The sequence below is a fragment of the Rissa tridactyla genome, chromosome 3, assembly GCF_028500815.1.
Source record: "Rissa tridactyla isolate bRisTri1 chromosome 3, bRisTri1.patW.cur.20221130, whole genome shotgun sequence".
Classification (NCBI taxonomy): domain Eukaryota; kingdom Metazoa; phylum Chordata; class Aves; order Charadriiformes; family Laridae; genus Rissa; species Rissa tridactyla.
Window position 1 is genome coordinate 39,216,477 of NC_071468.1, and position 5,296 is coordinate 39,221,772.

The following is a 5,296-nucleotide window of genomic DNA, read 5'->3' on the forward strand; positions in this document are numbered from 1 at the left end:
GTTGGGTTTCAACAGCACCCGCCAGTCCCTCACTAGAGACAGGAACAAGAAGAGACCTTAGATGCATTCACTTATTCAGCTCATCTCGGCTTTGGGATTCAGGACAACACTGTAGAGAAGACGGGGCTGGACTTGGGAATACGCAAATCCCTCATGGGAGTCAATGGAAAATTTGGGATGGGAAGAAGGCAGCAGGTCACAAAGCTTCCGCAGTCATTCCCGTAGCAGTGCAGTGAAGGTGTTTCTGCTTTCGTTACAGCTGGTGGGTACTGATTTAGATGTAAGCGCCTGGTTTTGGCTTGTGGGCCCTCACTGAATTTAGGACAAACTGCTTACTGCTTTCTTGTTCGTAGATTTGTAAGCATAAAAGGAAAGTTTACGCAGACTAGTATTTCTTGACTTTAGTTTTGAAGCATGGCGTGTTGCTAATAATATATCGCTTTAGCAAGTTTTGACGAGGCGGGAGGCAAGAAAATAAGCTGATTCTATGGAGACTGCTGTTGAGGGGCTGCTTCCTTCTGCCGTTGTTGGCTAGCACTGCAACTTAGAGGGCTGGGCAAAGGTCTTTACACGTGGATTCAATTATCCCGACCATCCGAGTCCCTGGAAATAAGTAACGGTTACTGCTTTTGTTCTCACCATAAAACCCCGAGTATCTTCACGTGGATCTAGAAGGAACGAATACTTGCTCAGCACAGGGAACGGGAAGAGACGAGGTGGAGCTATTTAGAATATACTGTGTTGTCTCAGGCAGTCCAAGCGATTCCTTGAAGTGCAGGGTTGAGCTGTCGGATGTGAGGGCTGGCTAGTTTGACAAAGTGTTGCCGACTGGAACTTTCAGCTTTTCTCTCATCGTTGCCTTTTACCCTGTTAGATGCAGAGTGGGTCGCCGTGTGGGCATTTGTCGTCAGTGCAGGAAGTACTGCAATGGGATGATTTCTGCCAGTTGTGGCTACAGCTCGCATTGTAAAACTGCTCACTTTGTCCAGGAGTGGTGGCAAATCGTAGTCAGGAACAGAAATACCAGAAACGGGGCACGCGATGGCGTACACTGAACACTCTCTTCTCCGTCCCTTAAACACAGAAGCTGTCATCGGTAGCAGAGAGTACACTGTATGTTTCTGACTTTACACCCAGCAGTGATCTGAAAGGAAAAGCGGCATTTCACTGTCCTCAGTTTCATCTGTGTGAGTGTGAAGTCAGTCTGTTTGGTAATGACTATTGCATTAACAGGCTTTTTTTTAACTGTAGGTGATGGAAGATAGTGCGCTTAAGTCACCAACCTCAGAAGCAGCACCGGCAACACCAGGATAAAGTGAAGGACATCCATCGGGCGATCGTCCATACAGCTAGGATTCTACAGAGTCATAGTTAGCATGTTGTTTGACTGTCAATAAACATTGTTGAATGTGATGCAGCTGAAGGAGACGGAGAGCTTTTTACACCTCAGAGTAATTTTCAGAGACAAGCGTTGTAATAAGGAATGCCCCCCAGCCCTCCTCCTCTCGCTTAGCTTTTGTAGCTGAGCAGACGGCAGAGGGTATGGAACATCCCTTTGGTCAGTTTGGGTCAGCTGTCCTGGCTACGTGCCCTCCCAGGATCTTGTCTTTTTTCCTCCTGAGTCCTTTCTCAGACCCAGCCTTCGCACCGCACCCCTAGCAGCTCCCTCTGCATCTCCGGGATGATCAGTTTTCCCTCCTCTACGAGCAAAGGAACCCAGAATATCTTCCAGGATGGAGAACTCGAACCCCACGTGGACTGATGGAGTAAGGTGGGCTGTAGTTAGTGATTTTTCCAGTTAAAGGCTTTACAGACCGTGATTACACTTGCAGTTTTATAGAGTTTGCTCAAACTGCTTACGTTGAGAACTGGAACTGCAAATCAGAATGGCAGACTTGAATTTGGTCTTAAACGGCTATGTTAGGCCTTCTGTAACGTCACCTGCCTGCCTGCAGGAACACTCGGAATTAGGAGAAGTTGAGATTTGAGGTTTGTGCGGTGATGTCATCCTGGGAGCTTCGTCCAGTTTTGTATAGACTGTATCTATTTCATTATTTCCCTTTTTATTTTATTATTAGGATTTCATGAAAGCAGTTTAGTTTCTCCTACGCTCGTAAATCTCTCTCTACCTCTCCTCCTCCTCTCCGTGTACGAGAGGTTGGGGGGGAGCATCTGTCGCCGGCCATTGGCCAATTCGGCCAAAACCACGACAGATTTATTGGCGCCCGACGTGGGGCATGAATGCAGCTCTGATAGATTGCCTGAATAGTTTGAATTCCAGCTTGTTCAGGGAGAACAGAGAGTTCACAGCATGTCGGTCTTAGGTGAAATCTGGTATCGTGCCTTTAGAGAGCTTTGTATGAAGTTAATGGATGCAGTGGGGTTTAACCGGTCAAATATATTGCATGGCCTGTTTCTCGTTTGTGTTTGGACGCGGTGGTCTAAGCGTGCCACGTTGGCGTGGGTTTGCCTTCAGAGGTATAAAATAATTGCTTGGATAACGGTTCTGCCTGCCTATCTTGGGCATCTCGTGATGGAGGCTTTTCCTAATTACACTTTCGGGATGGATTCTTTTCCTAATTACGCTCTTGGTCGTACCTGGGGAAAGTTGACTTTGCCCTTCGGTGATGATGCCAAAGCGACAGTAACAGAATCGGGATGAGAAACCTTCGGGCCGTTTCGAGAGTGAACGTTACTTTCATTCGTACGTGATCCTGTTGTCGGTTTTCCCGAGTGTGTTGCAGGGCTGGTTTATTGTTAAATATCGGTGCAGGAGTGAGTATGATGTGACATGTGATGGTGCTACTCAGACCCCGGGGCCAAAGCCAAAGACAGCAGAAACTCGGGCAGCCCTGCCACCGAAAGCTGCAGTAGGAATTCAGACAACCCCCCCACGGAAAGCTACAGCAGAAACTCAAACAACTCAGATGACTGCCCAAGCCGCAACACAGGCACAAACAACGCCACCGGCCCCGACACCAGCCCGAGCGGCATCGGCTGCCCCCCACCGGCCCCGGCATCGGCCAGGCCCACGGCGGCTGCGCCCCCCAGAGGCCCCGGCGAAAGCCACGCCTCCGCCCATGCAGGCCAAAGCCACGGCCTGGCCGTAGGGACACCGCCGCCAGCGGCATGGGCTGCCCCCACACGGGCCCCGGCAAACGCCACGGCTCCGGCCCGGAGGCGGTGGAGAAAATGACTAAGACAATAGCTGAGCAAAATGAGAAAAGTGCTAAACTTCTTCATGAAATGCTTGAAAAAGTGTCTGAGAAGGGGAAAGAATCCCACTCTTCCCCTGAACAGAGCCAGGTTGCAGTCATTAAGAAACAATGGTAGCGATTCAGCTTTTGGCCACCTCACTTGCTCTTCCTCACTTGGCGGTACAGTTCTGCTCTGACTTTGCGAGCCTGTCCAGCTTGCTGGTCTCCTGGGCACCGTTTTCCCCACTTCACGGTTCAGTTTTCTATTGGAACCAGAAGAGGGAGGGGCTAGGAAAGGCCAAGTGGATGCTACTCTTTGCAATGATGGCGTGCTCTCCTGTCATTCCACCTTACGAAACCACGCTCTTACGGTCTTTAGTTCCCCATAGAAGGCAGGAGTGGGTCAGACAACGAGTAAAGAGAACGTCTTGTTTCTGGCCGTGTTTTCCGGTTCCTTCTGGAAAACCGTCTGGGGAGAGTTGCCTCTTAAAATCAGGGCGTGGGGGCGCTCAAAAAGCTCACGCGAATACTGAGTGAGAATGCTTGGGACAGTCTGGTAAGGAACGAAAGCAAAGGGAAGCTTGTTTCTGTATGTTTTCTGCCTTGACCCTATCTTCAAAGAAGCCCATAAATAATTCTTTGGCATCGATTTTGTAACTCCAACATTGCAAAACGTTTTCCTCTACTGAATACTGTTGGTAATCAAAAAATCAATTTGATACTTCTCTTTCTTTTCAGGACCACAAGAAAAGGAGGCTCTTGGTCACCTCCACCAGTGGAAATAAAATTCGTCTCTCCTTTTGGAAGTGCACTGGATAAAGCCATGGATTGTATTGCAAGAATATGCCCAGTGTGCAAATATGTCTGAGGATAACCGAGCAGTTTAATCCCCCATCAGAACTTCCCCTCGTGGAACACTACTCTCAGGCTTGTTATTTCAATAAAATTGTTTGCTGCAATTTCATCAGTTCCCATGTAACCACTCGTAAATAGCTTTGTTGTTGATTTCTGGTGGGGAAAACAAGCTACGGGCAGAAACCAATCCATAGTGTCTCACGAGTCATTTACTTCTTATCCGTAGTCTTACTGGTACAGAACAGGTTTCTTTTTGGCGTTGGTGAACTTAATACTGCGAAGCTTAAAGCTTGATGCCGGTGTCTGCCAAGTAGCGAAGGGTTGTTACAAATCTGCTGAGCCGGGGCTTCGTCCTTCCTGGCGGCAGGAGCCCGGCCTGGTGCACCCCAGACCTGGGGGTGTCTCTGTCCCAGACCCTTGGATGCGGCTGCTGCTTTCCCGTTTGCAGGTCAGGCCAGTAGCAAGGCTGAGGGTGCACCACACACATGCACGACAGCAACGCGGCTGGCTACGCAGGCTGCCAGAGACGGGGCCGTGCCTTTACCACCTGCCATCTTGCACTGGGGCAGCTCACAGAAAGCCGCCTCTCTGGCTTGTTGCAGTTGAAGCTCACGAGTGACACCAGCTGTCACTCTGCAGGTTCCCCCACGCAGCCACATTTGCAGAGCCCCAGAGGATCAGCAGAGCCTTGAGCCCAGCTGTCGTCTGTGCCCCAACTCTGGGCTCTGTCTCTGACCTCTGGCTGAGACACCGCATCTTTCCAGAGATGGCTTTTCCTCCTGCTCACTGGCTAGCCCACCCTGAGGTCTGCTAGCGGTTTCCTCGTGCACATTTGGCTAGGGGAAAATACAACAAAAATACAATAAAATGGTGTATTGAAACGTATGTTACGATGGAGTTTAGAAAGTCTTCTCTGATAAGAGAAAACAGTTTTAGTAGGAAATGTTGAAAATATCCCTTAGTTTCTCTCAAAGTTTAAACACCGTTTTAAATTTTTTAAAACCCTCCTATCTGTAGCAAATGGCTTCTTACTAGAATGATGTGGTGAAATATCCTGTTTCAGAGCAAAAGGATTTCTAAGAGTGGTTTACCAGTACCGGATTTTTGCTGAAATCACAGGTTTTCCAGCGCAGCTCACGGTGCTTGCTTTGGTTCTGTTGAAAGTGCAGGCACACGGAATAAGCAACAGGGAGAAGAGAAAAGTCATGGGGCAGAAACTTAATTTTTAAGCTGCTGAAATACAG